General features: G+C 39.6%; 1 protein-coding gene, 1 long non-coding RNA gene and 1 pseudogene across 5 annotated transcripts in view; 2 read left to right on the top strand and 1 right to left on the bottom strand.

Annotated features, from left to right (window-relative positions):
* The window catches only part of KCNK2 (potassium two pore domain channel subfamily K member 2), a 131121-nt gene extending 118830 nt beyond the window's left edge, over positions 1–12291 (bottom strand). For 2 of the 4 annotated variants that reach the window (XM_086878661.1, XM_023922834.2), the window contains exon 1: positions 10214–12291. The gene's annotated coding sequence lies outside the window, so the exon portion shown is untranslated. Of the gene's footprint in view, positions 1–6449; positions 7403–10213 lie in introns of those variants that run through there. The other 2 variants (XM_086878663.1, XM_086878662.1) reach the window with 2 other exon arrangements.
* Positions 14–7610, top strand: LOC147655035 (uncharacterized). Its single transcript, XR_015283715.1, has 4 exons — positions 14–171; positions 4947–4992; positions 7399–7448; positions 7539–7610. It is a non-coding gene; the product is annotated as an uncharacterized LOC147655035 (long non-coding RNA).
* A 563-nt stretch (positions 12292–12854) lies between the features above and the next one.
* Positions 12855–24110, top strand: part of LOC111926588 (spermatogenesis-associated protein 7 homolog) — a 35390-nt pseudogene continuing 24134 nt past the window's right edge.

Raw genomic sequence — 24110 nt, 5'->3', positions numbered from 1 at the left:
GACCTGGAAGATGCTCCTTCCCACAAGAAGTTATCCTAGAGCATATCAATTGTGATGCAAGGACTTATCCATGGAACGTGGCCCTTTTGTGCATGGATACTGGAGGAGATCAGCACGCTGAAGTGCAGCCCCGTCATCCAAGGAGCTCTTCTGTCTGCAGTGAGATCTAAGGTATCTTGACTTGGGCATTTAGAAATCTAGAGACTGATTAAAATTCTGGAATATTCTGACAACAGCTGCTTTAAGCAGAAGTTACCAGATGGTAATATTTGTGTGGGTACCACGTCATCTGGCAAGGAACAAGCTAATGATGCACAAAATGCACAGCCTTCAAGCAGTAAACTTAAAGTGATATGAGGCCATACAAGGACAATTCTACACTGCTCTGCTATTCTGCATGATTCAAATAATTTTTGCCAATGCAAGTGCCCAGGTAAGGAGACACAAAGTTATTTGGCACATAAGGGTTGTTGGTATTAAAATGAGCATCTTTCCTCAAAATGACTAATATTTGTGAACTTCTATGTAAATTTGCAGGAAGTTATAGACCATATTTTAGATATATTGCAGTTGGGATAGTGGGTGTTTGGAACATAAAAATCCAGCAGTCACATGGAGATTAAAGCACAGGCCTCTTTCAGTTATATTTCGGAAATGGAACACAATGACAGCCTAAAACCCCAAAACCAACCGAGCCTGTCAATTTTAAGGAAAACCACTGGAAAACTCAGGAAATACTACTTATATGGGAATAGCTTCAACACAGACAAGACTGGAGCTGTTCCTTGCAAAGAACAGCTTTGTATTTCAAGGCAGCTGGTTTCAGAGCTATCTGCTATATGTATATGTATATGTATATGTATATGTATATGTATATGTATATGTATATGTATATGTATATGTATATGTATGTGTATGTGTATGTGTATGTGTATGTGTATGTGTATGTGTATGTGTATATACATGTATCTATTATATATGTATAAGAGGCTCTGTTTCAGCTCCTTTGATATGAATTACATGATTGATAACAGAAAAAATGACAGAAAGACGAAGTGGATTTCTTGCACTTGTCTTGCAAAGATGTATGAAGATTGAAGGCTCAAAGTATCAGTTTCCTGGAGTTTTTTATTTATTGAAGAAATCCAAAGAGCATTGTTCATGCAGAAGTAAAAGTATCAGTATCTATTTAACCATGTGCTATTTCAAGAGCTACACAGTTGTGGTCTGCATTTCAATTCTTACTCCAGAGTTCATACATCCTATTTGTAACCAACCTGGCTATGAGAAATGCAAAACTAAAAATAGGCCTTCACACACACCTTGATTTCACCCTTTCATTCAATCCTTGAGCATTTGCACTACAGAAATGAGAACATTTTTAAGGTATATACTTTAATAGATCAGGGCTCAGCTGGAATCTCTCTGAAAATCATGCTGAACAGGTAGCCTGCTGATTTAAATTGCAGTGTTGAAACCTTTACAAAAGAACACAAAATAATACTGAGTGATTAGTTCAACATCCTTGTGTGCTTGAAAGCTCTGAATTTGGGAATTTTGTTTGTTTTACTGAAAAATGTAGCTGGCCTGCTTTGAAATTAATAATTTATTTCTCAGAAAATACATTTTCCCTAAAAGATGAGAGGTCTTCTGACAGATAAACAAAGCTTATATAGATTAGAGAAATAAGGTCAGATAAATTATGTTCATTAATATATACCTTTAAAAAGCACAAATATGTTACTCATTATTATTTTTACTTCTCTTAGGAAAGACTCTCTTAGGTATGCATATGCTGCACTATCAACTGTTTGAAATAATCTAGAGCAAAATTCACTATAGATGGACTAAGTCCATTACTGTGACTCTGTGACTCTGGTGGTTATCCTTTGTTCCTCTATCTTGCTATTTAGGACTTCTGAGAAAATAATTAGAGTGATAATTGTTGTCTTTAGAAATTTAAGACAGAGTAATCACATCAGATCATATAAAATTATTTGTGTATTTTCTTATTTGTTCTGTTGAACGATTTCTCCAGGACAACTATTATACTCAATATCCTAAGTATATTAGCATCCTGCAGTAATGTATTTAGATTGGGCATGTTTATTATATTTATTAACCAAAGGACAAAAATAACAGAATGAGATGTAATAGAACACATACATCTTCTGTGCAGTTAGAAAGCAATGCATTTAATTGTTTCTCATACGTATTTGTTGATTTAACTGGAAGTCAACAACAGATTCTAAATTCAATACAATTTACTTAGTACAGACCAAATTCTATTCCAGAGGTTTGATCAACCCTGAACTTTTAAGTACTGCCATAGCCCTATAAGTTTCTGCAGCAACAGTGAGGAATTGCCACTGAAATGTATCTGTATGTCTGCATTGGGAAGACAGACATATCCTGCATAGCCCTGTGTCCATCAGCAAGGCTCTGGTCACATAATGTACTGCCTGCCTTCTTGTGTGGGGCTCTGGCACATTAAGAAACCTGGATCATGTTCTCTCCTCATTCTCCCAGTGCCTGAGGTGTGAGAGAAACTCTTGTGCAAGAGTGTAAAGACCCAACCATGCCATTTGGAATGAGCTGGGAAGCAGGCAAGAGTGAACAAGAGCTACAAATCACCCAAAATGCCAATGGCACAAGGCCAGGGGCTCAGCACCAGGCTGCAAGCGCCTGAGCCCCCCTGCCCCGCTGTCCCCCACTCCTGAAGTGAAACTATCAGGTCAAGGATGTGGAAGAGTGGCATACAGTATTTCCTATTTCCAAATGCAGAGAGGAACTGGTGCAACTTCCAAAAGCTTCCATATCCACCCATAATAATGAGACAGTCAGCTCAGCACCTGAGCACCTGTCTTTGAGAACTGACACAAGTATGAACACAGAGCAGATTACTAGAACAGCATAAACAAATATAATTTCTCTTGGCAGACCCTCCCTCACAGATTTATCACACCACTTATCTCTCAGATTTATCTGTCATCATTTTACCATGACTTACTTCATCAACACTTCTACTTTCCCCAGAGCTGGGTCTTAACCAAAAATTTCACATGCAGCTCTAAATTCCCTTGGATTTTCAGATTAAGAGATATGCTAGGAATTTTATTTCCCCATAGCCTGGAAATTATTCTTACAAAACAATAGTTCTCTCTAGTCCAAATACAGTAAGTGGGCACACGCTTGATTCTTCTGCAGGCAATTGTACAATTATGCTTTTCTTATGCTACTTATTTGTCATGATTTCACTTTGATCACATGTATATACTGAAGTATTCAGCTGATGGAACCACTGGCTTTCTTTTTGAATAGTGGATAATGAGCAATGAAAGTAGAGAAAATCTGCATCTGACATAATGTTGGAATGCAGATACAAGATAAAATATCTAAAATGCTAAAGGATCTTATGGCTTAAGTAACTGTTTTGTCTCCTGGATCATCACAGGACTAAAAGTGCTACATGGAACTGGAGATGGAGGCAACACAAAGAGTCATTTAAAACAGACATTTAGAACAGACATCTTCAAAAATCATGTCGATTAAAATTGTAGAAACTCTGGAGGTCATTCTACTGTCATTAAAACAAATTGCAAAATTGTTGCAAGGGAGAGGGAGCAGGAGCCAGCTCTCTGATAGGTTATTAAATACTGAGACCTATTTGAAAGTATGTAATTTCTTCAATACTCAGCCCTCAAATCAATTTGTCATACATGATCTGGTTAACCTTCATAATATAAGAATTGTTTCTACATTTTGAAAATACAGTAACTACAGGGGAATTAGTGATCCTCTAGAAAAAGTGGGGTAACTGTGCCTCAGGAGCTGCCTCAATTCTTTCTGGCTGGGAGTAAATGTCAGTATCAAGATTTATAAACAGAATTTCTTGGCTCTTTTTCTCAGGACAACATCCAAAACACTGTGTCACTTTCTATGCTGCATGAAAAAAGACCTAAATAACACCAGCATCTTCCACCTTGTACTATGTATATCCCTTAATTTTAAAAATATTTCATGTAACTCTATCCAAGCTCAACAAAAAGAGCCCATGATCTAAATCCGAATGCACCAAGTATAGAACACCCCAAGGTCACACCCTCACTAGTTTTTTTTACACCTGCACTACACTGCCTGCAAAAATAGTTACCCTATAGGCTAACGTCTGGAGAAATTCCTGCTTTTGCAGATCTATTGTTGTTAGGATACAACAATATCAAAGTCATATAAGTCTTGCCAACTGTTTGATCATTGCTTTACACCCTGTGGGCAGAAAAAAAGTACAATTAATGCAGCTGAATCCCTTAAGTCAAAACTGCAGAGATCCAAAAATTTCATATTTTTCTAATAGCGATTCTCTCTTTAACCCACAACACTGCAACATGAATTGAATATAGAGTAGACATAATGCCCTAGTAAATATTCTGGATTAACATTTCAATTACTTTTACTACCTTTGTAACAAAGGAAAAATTAATAAAATCACTGCAGGATTAAGTAGTTACTGTCTAATGTTTCCAGTCTTATTATGATTTGTTCAAGCCCATTACATGTACTTACATATGGCAGTTCTCAGAGAAGGCAAATGTAACCTGTCTTTGTTAAAAAATAACATATTGCAACAGGAAGCACTCCTAGTAATGCACAGGTCCTAACAAAACCAGCAACTGGATAGAACAGAGGCAGTTTGGTCCTAAAAGACACTGAAAAATGGGATTTTCATGTCAATCTGGGCCTGCCATTTTTAAATGGCACCTACTAACCCTCTGCAAGAATGGGCAAATGGTGTAGGATGCTTCCTAGGTTTTTTTGACACGTGTGTCTTCACAAGAATATAACCATGTTAATCATATTTCTTCTAGCATACTAAAATAAAAACATGATCCTCTTCAAGTCTACAAAGATATTCATAGAGTTTTTTATTTTATTTATCTGTTATCAAGTACAAACTCAACCAGCATGAAGCTGCTACGACCAATTTAGACAATGGTAAGTCTCATTCAGATTACTTGTTTTATGGTCTCTTTACACCAGTAAGTTGTATTAAAGCATGTCTTTCAAATTGATATATTCCATGTATTGTTTAAAGGCTCTGATTCTAACAGTTTTGTCCACTTCAAGATACTTTTATAACTTCCTGTGTAGGTAAGCAGGATTTAGCACAGAGCAGAGTCCAACTCCAAATATAGATGGTTGTGTTTAGCACAGTGTTTGTTACCACATTAATTTCCTGCATTCCTGTTCCAACATGAATATAATTTCCCAGTGCACAGAAACCTCAGTTGTAGACAGCTTACAGAGATCAGCCTCAGGCCATGAGTACTCTGGAAAAGAAAAGTTATTCTTTCCTTGGAGACTCGTGCCATTTCTGGAATGAAGGCTGATTTGTCAGCATACAAACGGCAATGTTAAGTACACTTCTTGGAGCAGGAATACCTGAAATTTTCCCAGGGATAGCAAAGATTATACTTTGCCTGGTACCAGCACTGGAATTATATATTTTCAGAAGCAAGGAAATGAGAAGTGACCACACTTTGCAGAATGATCTATTCTTCTCCTTCCTTCTATTCACCAAACATTTCCAGACCCTTTCTCTTGCTCTTGTCAGGCTGATCACTCTCTTTATCCCCCTATTAAACTCATGAGTAAGGAATGAATGCTTTATTACTGTCATGAAGGAGTGGTTGCACACGGAGTAGGGAAAGGAACACAAATGCAGGAAAGAAGGTATGTAGGTAGGTTTGGCTTTGATTCCCTATCTACACGATAATCCATAAAGATTAATGGCACTGCAGCATTTCATAGCACATATTGCCTTGTGTACAGTTAAATCATTTTTTTAATTTGGAAACCTAACATTCAGCAAGAATGCTGGCTGGCAGTACACAGCAGCTTCTTCATCCAAGGAAGAATTCACATCTCCAAGAAGGACATATTCCTTCTGCTGTCAGTGAGCCATTTTCTACTTTGTGCCAAAGTGTCTGCAGAAGTCTGTCAGTCAAGACAAAACACATAGACTCAAAAACTTGGCCATGCCGTTCCTCACAGTCTGCTACAGACCCAAGAGCAAGCCAGACAGCAGCTGTGGAGGGTGCAGGAGGAAAGATGACCTCCAGTTCACCAGCAGGTGTGAACAGATAGGAGAGATGTATTGATTCTGCTATTCTGGGTACATCTCACCCCAACACCCACGTTCACACACATCCATATGAAACACTGCTGAAACCCCCAACACAATGTGGTGCATTGCATCCTTTGCACATTCATTCAGGACACTCCAAGGATGATGCCTATCCATCCTGCTTTTACAGCATCCTGTGTGGGATTGTCCCTCTCTCACACTGCCATTGCTACAGTTGCAGCCTGTCCTCAGCCCTCCTGCTTTTCTCAGTCCCTGTGCAGATATCTCTGTATCATTGCAATTGCCCCAAGGCAGCCGTGCTTACCTTCACATCTTGCACCACCGGGGTCCTCACCAGCAGCAGCTGACATAGATCCTGTGACTCATGGTCACAAGCCTATGTATATCCTATGTAGTGCTGGTTTGGTTGGGAAGAAGCTTTGGCTGGAAACAGAAGAGCGAGGAGACAAAGATGGATGTACCATTCATCTCTCAGATATGACTGGAGGTACATGTTGCTGCAACAGATTTACAAGTAGACCAACACTTTTTTTTCAATTTGTTTTCAGTGCTCAGAGTTATTTTTGGCCAAGAATGCTATTCTTTGAGTGTCTGAGCTCCTCTGGAGGCTTCTTCTTCCTGTGAACCGTGGACTGGTTCACTGAGCAGCCTCCAAGTCCTGTGTGGTAAGCTATCAGTTCCAAGAAGAATGAGTCAAGTGTTTGCCCACATGAAATTCATTCCCTGTTATTTTAGGAAGAAGCAGAAAGGCTCATAACTCATTCTCATCATTGCTGGGAAGCAGTCACCAGGTCTCTTGCACAATGTATTGAACCGTGCTTTCAAAGTGATTTAGGCAATATAATGTTACAGCCAAGGTAACACATGACATGGCAATGCCATGGAATGTGCCCTTATAACAAATACCAAATATTTCAGCAGATATTCCTGCATTTCAGCAAGGATCATCCATCTACATCCAGATTGAGATCTGTTGAAAATATTACAAAACATTCATCTAATTATTTTTAAACTTGTTAATGAAATAATTGCATTACTAAAAATTTGAATTCTTACCAATACCATGAACTAAATTTTATACATGTCCATCAGCATTTATATTGTTTGTTTTTCCTTTGATTGTGAAGGGCTTGGAATCACTGGATCATGAGTTTTATTTTGGAAAAATGAAGCTCAGTCTGCAAACCTATATTTGATCTTGTTTTTTTAAAAACAGACTGAATTTGTGTTCATCCTTTTTTTCCACTGTGCAGATGCATCTTCTGCAGTGAACACAGAAAAGCAATACTCAGCAGAGTCTCAGGTGAAGATGTTAACTCCTCCACTCCAAGCCTAACTTGACACATGGCCTCAAGATTCTCTTCTTCATCAGAATGAATATTTCTGCCTTGAGTGTCACTCCAGACACAGAATTCCTGCAGTGCTCCATATGGCAGGTGGATGGCTTCATGCAGGCTGAGGCACTTCATCACTGTAATGCCTAATTAGCTCCTTGACTTGAGACTCAACCAGCCCTGCCTACAAAGTCCATGTCATGAGCTGAAGATATTGATGGTGCGTCCCCAAACAGGCTTAGAGAACAGACTTCTTGCACTCCCAAATCCTGCCTTCTCCTACGGTTCTGCATTCAGCTGTGTGGTTTCCTATGAAGGCTCAAGGCACAGTGTCTGCTCTACAGATGTTTGATGAACCAGTAAAAAGGACAGAATAAAATGCCATGCAAAACCAGAGTGGCAACTGATCACTGTAGCTGAGATTGAGGTTAAATTTACCTCTAAATCTTCTCTGTCAACAAGTTATTTAAGGCTTGCCTTTATTTTTGTATCCTTCCTGCTGTTTTGAGTTTCTGGATCATTACTGCGGATTAATGATAAATATACTAGTAAGATAGACTTCCTCCCAGTGGTTGGAAACATGTATTTTAGAAACTTGTTCCTCTACAAGTTTATTTCAGTGAGAATTAAGGTTTCCAAGAAACAAATCAGGCTATTTATATATTAGATGAGAAACAGAAGGATAGATTTTACTTTTTAAGTTTCAGCAAAAACAAGAGTAACATATAACTGTGCCATTAAGATGTAGTCTGAAGAAAAATGAGCAGATGTAAGTATATTTCTAAGTACCCATCAGTTTAGCTTGGAGATGAGTGAGAATGCAGATTTTTTACATGCCATATGAAAAAAAAAAAAAATATGCTGGAATAATCTCAGCAGCATCTTAATTCTGCAGTCTTTGTGGTGAGCTTGGAGTTGTAATATGCACAATCTACCCTGATGTTCACAGAGTAATGTAAGCACTGACAGCTGGTAATTTCTCTAAAGAAGTAAAACCTGTGCTTTAGGGAGCCCCTTAAGAGAATGGTCTCCTCCCTGAGTGACAACTGTATATGGCAACCACAATCAATAACTACTTTTCAATTGTAATAATTTGAATCTCACATTGACTCAAATGTGACCCTTTGCTTAATGTGACCAATTCGCAATGTGAGAGGTATGTTGGTTAAACTCATGTGACTGCAGCTTCCTGGAAAGAAAATTTAGAATAATAAAGCCACAGACAACTGCAGAGAAAACTCCAAACACATCACACTACACCCAGCTTTTCTCAGTACCCACTGAAAGAAACACAAAAGAAAGAAAGCAGAGAACCAAAGGATAACATTCATTCATATGAAAATCCCATAGATGGATTAAGATTGCTGAAGGTTGGGATTATACAGTTATGTTGCATAGTTATGGTTCTGAAAATTAGGTTCTAAAGCCTCTAAGGAGTTTTTGCAACACTACTGCATTTGAAGTCTTACACTTGATGGCTTTTTTTACTCCAGGAATGTTCTCCATGTTTGGATTAGACCTATACACCAAGATGGTGCCTAATAAATTTAGTAAAACGGAGAAAAAAGTTCCTTAGACCTCTTTTGGGGACTCAGCAAGAGGGAGACTGACATAGATTGATTTACAATTTAAAATGGAATGACATCACACTTTTGCCTTCCTCAAATTATTTTGGATATATCACACGCAAGTAGGGAAAAATTCTGTGGTGTTGATCTGCTTGTGCTTATAAGATAGAGGATGAGGGGAGAGGGAAGCAGATAGGAGGGAAGGAGGGAGGGAGAAAGGTCGAGCTGGTTAATGTTTTTCTTTCAGCTTGCTTTTTATGAGTCACATCACTAAGTATTTGCATTAGCAGGTCTCCTGCTGCTGCTAGATCATTCAACTGTTTGTTTAGTTGCTGTGCCTCTTGAAAAGTCCAGCAAGACTGAATTTTTACACATCTTTCTTGTATTTTATTAACAATTTAAATCTTTAAGAAACAAAATGTTCCCATCACTGTTCTTCTACCTGTAGGAGTAGCAGTCTCCCCAGTCTCAGTGCTATTACTCACTCAAATAAAAAGTTACAGAACCAGACCAATATTTATTATTACTTCGTTTTATGTTGTCTTCTGACCAAATTGTATCAGAAAAAGTGAAAATAACAATACAACTGACATGTCACAATAATCAAGTTTAAAGTTCAAAGCTTCTTATTCCCACTTGGGAATTGAAATAAAACAGTTGCTTAATCTTAAATGCTTGCAAGCCCAAATACTGAGTATAACTTTGACCAAATCACTTTGAAAGAGTGGTATTTCTTTCTTTAGGAATGGGACAAACATTGTCCAGAAACATACCAAATCAGAAGTTACGTACAGTAAGATTGAGATTGCCTTTTTCTTGCAAGACTGGGTATTCAAAGAAAATATTGTTACTGAGTTTAACAAAAGTAAGGCTGTAAGCAGAACTCTATCATGATCATCTTGAAGAGAAGGTGCTACGTCTAATTAAAAAAAAGGAAGAAAAAACAGCAGTCAGATTATTTTTCTTTGTGAGGATAATCAGCAATTTGCTGTTTGATGATCTTTCTCTTTTGCTTATTCCTCAGCATTCTTAATTTCTTTAATAGTTTGCTTTCAATAAACCTTTCTTTTTTTTTATTTTCAAGAGTGCCAGCATAAGATATGCTAATTAAATACAAGCCACAAACCTGCCCTACATGAAAAGGAAATTAAAGCATACCAACTTACCTGTTCACAGAGAAGGGTAGCTCAGACTAGAGATCCACTATGGGTGAGACAGGGTCTCAAGGGGACTGCTTGTAAAAAAAGCTCTTCGGAATAGTTCTATATCTTCTACATAAGATGTTTGTTTTGGTTTTTCTCCTCTTGAATCAAAACAATGACTGATGGGAGAAAAGTAGGTGTTTTAAGGATGTAAAAGTCTTGTCTTGGTTATAAAAGAAACAGCACCTTAAGAAAAGCTTTTCTTCAGCACAGGATCTGATCTACGCAACTGTGTCTTGGTTCAACCCCAAACGGCGACTGTGGATAAACGGTGTCTTCTTACTTATGACATCTGTTCCCTGTGTGAATTCGGACATGCGTGTCCTGACTTCAATAACAAAAATGCTTTTTTTCTAGCTACTTGTTATTCTTGCTACACCAACATAACTGAGACAGTATGAGCTATAGCTCTTGTCTATCTTCAACAGAACTACGGGATAATTAAAGGACTACTCAGTTATTTCTATGCAAATTAACTGCCTAGGTGAAATTTAAAACATAGCTTGCTCTTCAGAGTGTTTGTCACTTGTAGTGATCTGCTAGAAGACAAGACGTTAGCATACAAAAATGTTTAGCTGCCTGATTTAATTGATCTGGAGACTTTTAGGTAGAGAGTCTGTTTTCCACTTGCCACACAGGCATATTTTTTGAAGTGTCTGAAAACACTGAACAGTTCTCGGAAGCTGGAGGTTTAACCTCCCTCCTGTATAATTACTGCTTCATTCTAGATCCATTCTTGCCCTATATGTCACTTGGGCTGAAGATGGCTTTCAGAGGGGGGTCTTCTAGGATGACTCTGGAACAGCAGGTCACTCTCTACATAAAAAATGGCAAGGCACTGCAGCAATTTATGTACCACAGCTTCTACTCTTTTCTGGAGCATGGCATTGATGTTTAAACTTCTTTAGGAATACACAAGGAGCACTAATGATCGGTACGTTCCACTCAGTGCCCTTCCTCACCTCTTACTCTACAGTGGGTGAAACCCACTGGCTAAAACAAAGCTGTTCCTCTGCAGTAGCTCAGGTACAATGAGTAAGAGTGTACTATTATTGCCTGTTAATTAAAATACTCCTTCAGGTGAAGTGCTAAAACACTCTCTGGACTCTGAAAACACTAGATTTTATTCCTGTTCACAATCCCATGAAAAATTTGCTTCAAATTTACACGAGCCATTGCTTTCCTTTGGTATAAAGTTTTTGCCTGATCCTATGACCTGTATTCTTCCACTGAGGTTTCTTCAGCTCCAACTCTGCACTGCCGCAGAGCTTCTCAACAGATTCTTGGGGAGCAGTATGATCTGACAGGGAGTAGGCACAGAGTTCTGGATAAACACATTTTTTAAGAACTGCAGGAAATAACAGGGTAGTGCTCACATGAGGCCTAATTTATCCTCTGGTCACTCAATGCAGATAATGGAGGCCGGTGATAGAGAATGCGTGCCCTGGGCTGCATGCTGGTTCATTACACACACGTGGCTCCCTTTAAGTTTAATGTGAATTTAACGTACCAAGGAAAGAGAGGACATACCCCTGGGGGTGAGTGCACGCTCTCAAAAAAGATAATGAACTCCCACAATAATGCCTGTTTCTGAGATAGCTGCAAAGACTGAATATTGATAAGTAAGCACTGTTATGACTGATCCTTACGCTTCAAGTGTTCACCTCAATCAATAGCTCTTTACATCATTAGCATCTCTCTGAACATTTAATGTGCGGGGAGCATTCCTGCTTTCACTTGTGTTTTCTGTGACACCTTCAGAGATGCCCGGCTCAGAAAGGCATTAAAGCACAGCCCTCACGGGGCCTGCTGAGCCCCAATATTGCGCTTGTGGTGGCTTCGGCCTCGCTCACACCTCAGACTTTTGGCGCAAGTGCCCCTGTGGGCCTCCCCGGGCCGGCCTGGGGGCTGAGCCCCTCGCTGGAGCCCTAAAATGCTTCATGTGCCGAGCGGAGCCTCCCCTGGCTCCGTCGTGGCCGCCCGAGTGCGAGCGCTGCGGGGCCGCGCCGCTGCCAGCCGAGCACGCCTGGCCAGCCCCCGCTGCCGAGCCAGAGCCCGCTCGCCTCTAAAAATAGCGCGGCTGAGCTATAAATAGCAGCGCCTGCAGCGGCTCCGGAGTGCCCCCGCCAACACTGCCGCCACCGCCGCTGCTGCTGCTGCTGCTGCGGGAGGAGAGAGCCCTCGGGAAGGGCCCCGAGGGGACGGGGAGCCGAGCGGAGGGAGGATGGGAGGGTGGGAGGATGGATGGATGGATGGATGGATGGATGGATGGATGGATGGACGGACGGACGGACGGACGGACGGACGGACGGACGGGTGGATGGATGGACGGATGGATGGATGGATGGATGGATGGATGGATGGATGGATGGATGGATGGATGGATGGATTGGATCCGCGGGCCGCGGATGCTGCTGTGTGGGGCCGGGGCCGCGGCACCTCGGTGGGCTCCCTCCCTCCTCCCCTGCCCTCTCTGGGCCTGAGAAGTACCGCGGCTCCCCAGGCAGCCAGGAGCAGAGTCCTTCCAAGGAGTGCCCAGCGACCTCAGGGGCACATGCGGGGACACAGCGGGCGCTCCCTGAGCCGCTGAACCCCTGCCCTGCCCATGAGGCTGACACTGCGCGGGCACAGGCTGCCCGCTGAGCTCTCCGTCCTCCTGGGAAAGCCGCCCGGACACGGCTCTGGGCCTCCAGCTATGGGTGGCCCTGCTTGAGTAGGGAGCTGGACCAAATAACCTCCAGAGGCCCCTTCCCTCCTCCAGTGCCCTGTGAAGCCCTGTAGAGCCAGGCTCAGAAATAGCAGAACTGAGGATCCTCCTCCACGTAAGGCTTCCACGACTGTGCTAAAATTTAGTAAGAGCTTTCTAGTCTGGTGTGTTGCTGGTGCTTTTGGCTTTGTGGTGGAGAAGGTCTCTTAGGGCAAACTTTGATTGCAGCTAGCAGGCCTCCAGTGGAGAGCTGCCGGTGCCTTGAGAGAGCGAGCAGCAGGGAATTGCATTTAATACCTCCTCCTTTCACTTCTGACGTTCTTTCTGCAAGGAACAGCAGGGCTCCCCTACTATGCTGTATGATCTTGCTCTGTTAACTAATTTCCCCTTGTAACAGGAATGCTCTTGCTTGCACAGTGAAAATAATAAATAACGAAAAAAATCTCGTGTCAGTAAAGCCTGTTAGCTTCATGGTGCTGCAGTTTTAAACAATGTTGTTCTCTCCTACTGAATGCTCTGCTTGCTTTCTGATCTAACCTGTGCCTTGTACCATTTGAGAAGGTAAGAAAGAGGACATTAAAATCAGAAATCTGTCCCACACCACTGTAGGTCATTTACTGAGAAGAAGAGCTGAGCCTCCATGACGAGGCCAGCCAGTGTTTTGCTGTAGTAGCTTAGTCAGTACCACCTTGCAAATGTTCATGCATATGAAGATACTCAGACCTCCTTCAGGCTCAATTTGATTCATTGTAATCAGATAATTTTTTTTTTCAATTAGCTGCTAGCAGAAAGTGTTTTTTTTTCAGAAAATTAGTTTAGTTGCAATGGTCCTGTGCAGCTGCACATTTTGAAAAGTTCATTTTGTGAAGTCTTTAGTGGTCAACAAAGCCCCTTTCAGCCAAGCCCTCATGTTATTTGAAGAAACTACTTGAGTACATAGATTTGGAATACAAGATAGAGGAGGGGCCTCTCTGTTGCTCTCACAGACATGTGCATACCTGCCCATATTCCTTTATACCTTCTGCTTGGAAACACCTGTGAGCTTCTAGAGGATCAAACTGTGACTTTATTGAGGCCAATGTCAACATCATTGTGGACTTTAGTGGGGGCTGGAGTAGGAACCAAATTCACAATTGTGATTGAAAATCACAAGTAAAAAGCACTTGAGCATTACAATCATTATATAAATTTTTAAGTTCTTTATTGGGCCAGCTGTAAAGGATAAAAATGGGGAACAGGTTTTATGGGTTTTTTTCTCTCTACTGTTTTTTTTTTTTTAATTAATTATGGAGAAATAAAAACATGCAAAAAGGTGTCCTGATACTTCTAGACTAGCATAGTATGAAAATATTAAGGAATTGCAGCAATATAAAGAAGTTCCCATCTAAATAAATGAAATGGTTATGAAGTTATAGAAACATGCTCATTCATACACAAAGAGCTGTAGTTGCCCAAAAATGCAGAGTCCAAAGATCTTTTTTAAGACACACCAAGGAATATTCAGGTACAGCTAGGTAGATAGAGACTTCAAGAACTGGCTGGTGCTGGAAGCCTGATCCATTAAGATAATGAAAAATTCTTAACTCTTTTAGTTGTTTACAACTGTTTGGCCCCATTCTGCATGGGAAGTGAATTCCTACTGAAAGCTTTAATGTTTGTCACTCAGAAAAGGCATAAAAATATGATTCTTTTCATCCTGCAGTAGCTGATTAAGCCAAGATCTTACAAACATATGATGATAACTTTATCACATATAATTCTCCCAAAATTTTCCTGGTCTCAGCCTTGGCTGAGTTTATCATTAATATCTGATAACATATTTTTCCCTGTCCTCCGATTCCAGATTAACTTTGTGACAGTGCATCTTTAGAGAATTTTGCTGTAAATCATGGGTTTAATTTTATCTCAGCACATTTAGACACCAGTGGCTGTCTTTAGCTCTTTAATTTAAAACTTTGAAGTTGTTAATTTGGCCTCATTAGTTGAAGTGTCACAGTATACAGTTCACAGCAGTATTTAGAAAATTTTTAAATGCTGAGTTAATACTACTTGCCACTTCAGAGGAATTGAAACACTTTCAAGGCAGCTGCTGAAGTGTTTGCTAGTACAAAAATGTATTGATAAACACTGAGATCTTGTTTCTTATCCTTTTAATTGTGTTTAAAGATGACACAAACTGATGTATCAACTACTCCATAGCAAATTCTAATAGACTTATTGGGAAGAATAATAAATTTCCTTTATTCAGGAGGTAACTTCTGGGTGTTAGACAATGTAGTATAAGAGAACAGATTGGGTTATGTATTCACTTGGTGAAGGGGTTTTTTCAGGTACTTCAAAGGCACTATCCTGGTGGTAGGATGCTGAACTAGATGGACTGCAGCTCTGATACAAAGGAACATTATTTTATTGACATATGTCACAGAAAGCTCAGCTTCGTGCACAGTCAGTGCTCGTCCCCTCAGTGCCTTTTACTGGCTCTGTAGTTATCCCCTGAATCATGCTTCACACAGCCTCATATGGGGCTTTTTCCTTGGCATTTAGGAACAGAAGCATTGCTGTTCCTGCTATCCTTGTGCTAGTCTTTATGACTAGATGGAGCAGAGCTGTTTTATTGGCTTTTGGCCACCAGGAGCTTTTTGCTTATTCTGAAGAAATTTCCAGTTTTCTGGAATTCCCAGTGCTTCACCATCCCATGTCCCTGCTGTGGCCACACTTGTCGCTGATGGTGACTTTGCTTTGTGACACCTGACACTGCTTATGCCTCACCAGTGCCGAAGGTGCCGGACTGAGCTTCCCGGCCACCCTGCCAAGTGCACAGCATGCCCCTGACATGACATAAAGAAATGAAGAAGTTCCCAGTTTTTTCTTTCTCCTCTTCAGCCATCAGTCTGTTATTTCTATCTGGTGCAGCTGCTGCAGGAAGAGGCCATATTACCTCTGTGAACTGCGGAAACTTGTAGCTCACTGCTGTGAGCCAGCAGGTTTCAAATGGGAACTGCAGTTCCTTGTGAAGATCTTATGTTCAAGATGGTCACCTTTGACCTACCACATGGCACATCACTGATGGTTTACAGTTCTGGAGGTGGAAAAATGGAAAATAGAAATAATACTATAATGCTAAACAGCATGAAGATTTAAAGGGATGAAATTATTTTCTCATTTAAATCCTAACAAAATAAATTATAGACTTTTTCATGTAGCTCATTCATGCATTAGTGTAGTTTCAGCAGTTGTTCTCTACATCGGTTTTATCTTACAGCGCTTTATACCTGACAAAAATAGGGAAAATTCAGCGATTTCTCACTGTATAGAACAGAAGCTGGCTTCAAAATTTCTTGCTTTGTCAGGCAATAACATTCCAATGTCATGTCATGTAGAAAAAGTCAAAGCATGTGCATGAGCAGAGGAAATCTAGTCAAGTAATAGGAAAAAAATCTAAAACTCAAGGGAGAAGAGACAACAATTACCAGCTGCTATAGTTAAATATTCCTTTCTGTGCTCTCTTTCAACCTTTTGATTTAATTTCGTTTTGTAAGGTACATTCTTAATTCTAAATTAACATAGTTCATACATGTCCTGTCATACCTTGGTATGCAAATACTAGGATAAAATTAACAGAATAAATTGTGTGAAGACCTGTTAATTAAGAGAGCGTTTGCTCTGTTCTGTGGTGGGTTTTTTTTTCCTACTAGGCATTATTTCCAGTTTTCAGCCTTTATAGGCAGGAGATCAAATAGTAAATAAAACATACAAGACCAGTAGAGTTGGGGTTTCTTCTGTTTGTAGGTCAGTGGCCCTGATGCAGCCTGTGGCTTGATATTGCTTAAAACAATGGAGATGAGTTATCAGCCAAGCTATAATAACAGAAGAAACTGACTCTGAATAGTTTTTTCTCATTTATAACTTACATTGTAAATAATAGCATTTATAGGAAGGCTGTAAAGTGGCACAACACTTTTCCAGCGCAGCCCTGCATCTGACTAGAAGTTCATTTGGTCAAATATGTTTCCAGCACTGGCCATAAGTAGATGTCTGGGAAAGTCTAATAACAGGACAAAAACACAATACTTTCCCTTTTTCCTTTCTCAGCCCTTTGGGAAAAAATGGCTTTCAATCTTTGGCTGACCACTGTGGTGGACACATAAACCTCAAGGTTTTCCAACAGCACCCATCTCATGTTTCAGTGCTTATTTATACTTAAACTGTTCCTCATGACTCGCTGGCTGTGCTGGGCTAGTGCTTAACTGTGGCAGATCAAGACTCATTTTGTGAGGCACACGTCTGCACAGAGTGCTCAGGGCAACTATTGCCCTAAGAAACTTTAAACCTCTGGTTTCACTAGACAAAACAGATTGGAAGGGGAAAAGGTACACATCATGGTCTTTGATTCTCTAAGTTAGGCACTAATTATAAACATATTCCTGAAATCTGACAGATAGCACATTGCTGCACAGTCCCTGCAGCAGAACCCTTCATAGCAATTTGGAGCCCAAGGAAATTTCCATTGCCACAGCACTCGACCTTCTTCACGGGGAATAGAGAGAAAACATTTGCTTGTTTTTGGGGAGAGGAGAGCGTGCCGATGGAGTAGGTTGCATATCCTTGGTTGGGTGCTGCCACAAGCCTCCCAGGCAGTTGAGAAAGGGATATTCCAAGGTGTAGACCAGTCCAAGGTGAGTATTGGACATTAATAGAAGGGAGAGACTGTATTGCATCCATCCTGCTAAAGTCAGCATTCTCTCTGCTAAGAAGAAAAACAGATTTTTGGAAGTTTTTCTTCCAAAATAGGGGAGATGGGGGTAGATGTGATTTCAGGGCTTGAATTTTCAAAGGAATTTAAAATAACTGAAGTGCCAGCTGCAAATTTATCTCCATCAGCAGAGACAGCATAAATTTATTTATATCTTGATTTTACCTGCCCAGGAAGGGGCCGTTTTTCTTGTTGAAAAATGTGAAGTGCTTGACTTACAGTGTGCCTATTTTAGAAACCCAAAAAAGTGATCCTGCCTTTATTAAAATAAGTACTTGACTGTGTTGCTCACTGAAATCCATGAGCTTCCACAGCATGGCGGTGTACTTGAGAGGTAGCTCAGTTACTTTCTCGGGCAATCATGTAATTTGTGCTTCATCAACTACAGTTTATATATTAATGAATAGGCTCCTTGCTGTCAAGTTCTTTCATTTGGGTGCTGTGTAAATGATAACAATTTGCAGATGAGCTCTGGCCCATGAGAAGCCCAATAGGAGTCATTCTTTATCCTGCAGGGCAAGAGTATAGGCTAATCAGTACTTGAGCAGCCCACAGATGTTTAATTGGGATAAAAGGACTGATACAATTAAGGTGCTCTTTCTATTTCTTTCAGAATCTTGAAAGCATTACTAGGAAATTATGTATGAGAAGAAATAATTGATTTGTATGAAGAAATGACATGCAGGGGTGAAAATGTCTGAACACTTACAAAAAGAAAGACATCCTCATAATATACATCACTAGCTATGCCATGTTGTGTTTTGCTAATGACAAGAGATGGAAAATAAAGAGCAGAGTCATAATTTTTCCACATGTTTTTTATGGTTTTCTTATTGTCTCCTGTTCTTATTTTTCTGCCTGTATAGACACCCAAACTATAATACCTCCCTTATACATCAAAGAAATTTGATGAAGGACTGCCTTGATCTTTCTTACTTTCATCTGTCTCTCATTGCTTCTCCATGTTTTCTCTGTAGCTATAGGTGGATACCACCCAGCAAAGGCATTTGCAAAGGAGTGTCTTTGCTCTGTTGAGGGGACTTGCAGCTGACAGGCACACTGCTAAAATTGGATCCCATGATCAGTGGGAGGATGGCCTGGGTTTGGGTTCACCTGTAACTTCACAGGGGCTTGCTAGGGTATCACTCATGTAACAGCAACAGTTGCTTAATTTGCCTCCAGCTCTTAACAGTTAATCATGTGGTTTATGGTATCAGATAAGTAAATACCACAAAATACAATTATCATCGTGTTCATCCCACACAAGTATGATAAGCTTTAGTAGAGGCAGTTGAATAAGGGAACCGTTCCAAAGGATGTTCCTAAAATAAGGAAAATAAATGGTGCCTTATTAGAATAAATATTAGAACCCCTCTGATTGTGCCTTTACATTCTTTTTTAATTGATTGGATCTGGAGGGTCTGTCTTGATTCCCAGATTCAAGGGCTTTCAAATTTTCACATTTTTTAGCAATTTTTACCAGAGTGAGTCCCAAGAAGCCCAGGGGAGGACCTCCCAGGGCTTCAAGACTCAGAGACTGGGCATAAGCTGAGTTGTAAAAGGTCTCAGGTTTTGTGCTGCTCAGCAGGAAGGCCAAATGTACTTTTGGGGTTCACACAAGAGAGGATGGTCCTGCTACTTCCACAAAGCTGGTGGGCCTGGAAACAGAGAGTGTTAGACTGCCTTCAGACTCAAAAGAGGAGAGACCATATGGTGTGACTGAGTCCTGGGAGCCTCTGCTCTCCTGCAGCTGGCTGGATTCCTTGCAGGCCTTAGTTATGAATTTAGAGAAACCCTGTTCTTTCTCTGCAAAATACTTCTGTTTTGACAAACCAACAAACAATGCTGCAAAAAATCCTATTTTTCTGGAAATCTTTGAACCTGCGCCAACAATACTCAAGTTGGGTTTGTTTTAATGTTCTGGATTAAGTTTGTTAATGCTGTTTCCATAGCTGATGCCTGACAAGGGAACCAGGCTTCTGCAGGTATTGAGACATGGACCCAGAGTAATTCCAGTCCACTAGGAAATTAATGTGGATTTTAGGATGCTGAAAAATAATGCATGTCTATTAGTCAGGTCTGAATGCCGAATGCATATCTTAGACATTGTAGCTCTGCATCCCTGTGGATAAAGGTCCACTCCTTTTTACCCTAACTTGTGCTATCAATAGAAAACACCTATTTCAAGCATAAATGCCACTGCTTAATACATATGATCAAATCTGTTTCTGCTTCAGAACTATTCGAAACTTTCCACATTCCCATTAATGGGAATGGCCTGACATATGCTCAAAGTTCTAGCCCATTGTAGTGTGCTGACTTGAATCCTGGAATATGACTATGTGAAAGAGGATATTTTTTCAATAGAGAATAATAGCACAGGAGACTTGACTAGTGTTAGAACCTTCTAAAAATCTGCAGTTGTCACTAACTTTTACACTGAGGCCCAAATTATTCAATGCACAGCACCGTCAAATCTAGGAGGTGATGCTGCTCAGCAGCTTACTGGAAACAAGTAAAAAAGTTTCAGAATAAAATCCTTCATTTTTGGAGAATGATCCTCTCAGCAGAAGATGCTTAGCTGTATGTTTGAATCTATTTCATTGTAGATAATTTAAAATATTCAGAAAGAGTTGGGCTTACGTTTTCTGTGAATACCAATACCAAGATAATTACTTATCTATGCATTGTAATTACTGATAATGTGAAAAAAGCATCTCCTTTTCCTCTAACTTCCATTCAACACTTTTACTGCCACCTTTTTAGGTGTGCTGTTGTTTAGAGTCAGTAAGTATGATTGTTATAGAATACAAACTAATAGGTAAACCATTTTAGTATCTATGTGTCTGCTATATGAAAGACCTGATTTTTCTTACATGTAATTTACAGTCTGTGTCTCCTGTTAAAAGAACTGTGTGTGGGTGTAAAATAGCAAAGTATAACACTAACCAGTTGAACTGATTTATTATAGTCCAGTAAAATTAAAGCAGTTTGGCACAAACAAAAGTTACTGCTGCAGTTTTTCTGTAGAGAGACAAATTCAGGTGTTACAGAAATGCAGAAAACACAAAGAAATTGAAGAGACTCTGTTGACAACAAAACAAATCATTAGCTAGAAATGAGCCCCTGCTGTATCTGGGTCTTGCTCCCTCACCTAATGACTGCAAAGATCAGAGCTTAATTTTCAGTTCATTAAGTAAGTACTGAGTGTGTGGTATAGATTCCCTACTGTGTCTTACACAGATTTAACAGAGGTGGTCATAAATCATGACGTATTAAAAAATTCTCCATTCTGAAATTATCCCAAAGCACAACACTTTCTGTTGCTGTACCTGAGTTTAGGCAGAGGTGAGGCAGAAGATTTGCTCTCTCTCAGTCTGCTATGGCTCAAATTAAAAACTTCACAAAAATTAATACCGTATTTTCAAATGCTGTAGACTACTTGTTTTCATTCTAAGAAAAGGCAGAAATAATGCCATCTGAATAGATGCTGATCTATTTTAAAGATAATGCTAAGGCATGTTTTTTACCAGGTCAGTGTGTAAAGCCCACAGGATTTTAGCTCATAAGGAACATTGACGAATAACTGCTTTTGAGAGACTGAACCTTTCACATTCAGAAACTCTATCAGACAGTTCCCCTGTTACATTATCAGAAATTTTGCTTGAGAAAAGGCTGTTCATCATTCAAAGCCTGATCTTGCAGTTAAGTGGAGGATGTTGCCAGTGGCATCACCTTGCCTACACTCTGCCTCTATGCATGGTGTCGATCACCCCAGTGACTCTTCAGAACCTGAACTATCATCTGATCAGTTTTCAAAATACTTCTTGCCAAAATAATTTCCCTTTTTTATGGCTTTCTATGGGGAAACACACCTTTCCTTGGAGATTGTAGGGCTCCCTAAGACAAACATGCCTGCAGCTACAGAATCTATGCAGTGCTTCTTCTCATTAGAATGAAAATTCTGCATACTTCAACAAAGTTAAAACTAGATGTCCTGAGGTTTATTCACAGGTCTGATACTCAGAAAATCAAGCTGCATTTCTTTGCCATTGAATCTTTTTATCTCAATTACAATGAGCAAAGCCAGTTTTTTCTAGCCTCCGCAGGAAAGACAATACTTTTTTTTCTCCCTAACTGCTATTTATCTGGTTTGCAAACTTCAGTTATGAACTTCTTGGGTCTGTTAATGAGTGCCTGACTGTTTGTACAGAGCCTGGGACAGTGATCTGTTTGTGTCTTCAGGAAGTCACCAGAGTTCAAACAACAGCAGCAACATTCTGGCATGAGTCAGCTGCTGAAAATGCTCCTGTAAGGGACTGGTTAATTAAAGATTTGCCATTACTGCGACTTTGTTCCATCACAACAACTGTTTAGGGCCTGCATCATGCACACGTAGCCCACACTTATTAAATTAAATTAATTTTGCCAAATAATTACAATTTTTAGACATGCTTCTTGCATTTTATCTGTCCTCAGTTTCCCACTGATGTTTTTCTACTTCAAATAATCATACAGTAATTGATGACCTGAAGTGGTAGGATTGGACACAAGAATATAAAGAATTACTCTGTCCTAAAGTTGCACATGGTTAAGACCTCTTTTCAATATAATATCTTTTTATCTTTCATGCCTTTCAAAGATGTTTGACATTAAAAAGAAAGCCAAAATAAGCAAAGATTAAGCCAGAGATAATTTATATTTCAAAATAAAGAATCAAAATTATTAGTAGTAATGTATGAGATGTAGCTAGACTAGTTTGGTTTTAAATCTTTAGCCAGTATATATGAAGCTATGATTAAGTTCCACTATTTTCCAAAACATTACTAAAAATTCTTAAGGAATACAACTAAATAAATAGCTTTTAAACAATAACCAAATATTTTGATGTGTTACCTTGGATTTGAGAGCAGTAACTTCCTTTGCCCATATCCTGTTGTGACTACAGAAGGATGTTTTCAAAAGACAAAAAAAAAGAGATGACCTTTTGATGATTTTATTAACTTAGGGACCCATGACAATTAGAAATATGAGCACAGAGGAAAAGTAATAAAGTTTACTCTGCTCCCATTTATTTCATAGCATTTTTATTTTATGTCTAAGATGGCAGAGAATCCGATACAAAAAAAAAAAAAAAAAAGCAAGAACTGCTCATAATCTTTCCAGCCTTTGTTTTCTCAGAACACTGCCTAACACACTCTGTTACCTGCATCCTTTTATCTTTAAGAAGGCCATTCCAGGCAGGTGATTTTGTTAAAAACTAAGCTCCCAGTGTGAGACCTGAATTTCAGAACTAGTTGAAAGTGTACTCTCTGAAAGAAACAGACTCTTTTTCAGGTGACATCAAACAAAGGTCTAAAACCTGACTAAAGTCTCTGCCCTTAGATTTTGGTTAAAGGTGTAAATATATGGTTTGTGAACTTTCAGTAAGTTCTTTGAAAACAAAAACTATTCTGAAATATGTGTATGAGGACAAAAGAAAAGGTTTCATTGTTTAAGGGGTACTCACCTCTGGCTCCTCCCCCAAATTACGACATTGCCTTGAAACCAAAGAATTGTATTGATTTTCCAGTTCTGATGACACTTGGTATGTCCTTTGACATTCAAGATCATCTCTAAGGAGATATTTCCTTTACAACTGTCAAATCAAATCAGGCAAATCCAAGTTCACAATTAAGCAACTTCTGCTGTCAGACAACCCTTTGGAGTATAAAGCTACTGAGCACTAGGTTCCTGTATGCCAGTTGACTTATCTGCTTAAGAAGCATGGAATTTTATGTGTGGGTTTAAAGTGATAAGATTTATCTGGTGGAGAAGATTATGTATGCACATTGCAGTGCTACTGGCTTGCTTCACATTAACAAGGAGTAGGTTTAAGATGAATCAAAATCAGTCTTTAAACTGAAGACAGTCTATTTAAATTACAGTTAAAATTATTGCTGGAGCTTTTGCATATAGACAAATAGTTTCACTAAGATGAAAGTATGTTAAAAATGAGGACTGAAGTTTAGCCTCCCTGATCAGACTTGCAAATTAAGGTACCAGCTTTTCCTTGATTTTAGTGGGAGTCAGAAACATGATTGGGTTGAAAACTGTACCACTGCACAGGTAGAGACTGGAATCTTCTGGATTTCCTATGAGTCTGTGTCAGTCTGACTACTTACGTGAACTTATGTGGCTTTGGAAATTGAGACTTGGCCCTTTCAGCTGTGTAATTTTACCTGTTAGCTGTAAAATTTACCCTTGTATGAGATAAATTCATCTGTCAGCAGTGAGACATTTCTTCATAAAATAGGCGAAATTCTATGTATTTAGAATTTGTCTTCTTGCAACCAGCCCTTAATTCAAAATGAGTATCAGCTTATTTGTTTTCTTTGCTGTTTTGGGTCTGTTTCTTCTAG

This window comes from Cyanistes caeruleus, chromosome 2, assembly GCF_971803275.1.
Source record: "Cyanistes caeruleus chromosome 2, bCyaCae1.hap1.1, whole genome shotgun sequence".
In the NCBI taxonomy this organism is placed as follows: Eukaryota; Metazoa; Chordata; class Aves; order Passeriformes; family Paridae; genus Cyanistes; species Cyanistes caeruleus.
Note: the sequence above shows the minus strand (reverse complement) of the source record. Positions and strands in the feature narration are given on the sequence as shown.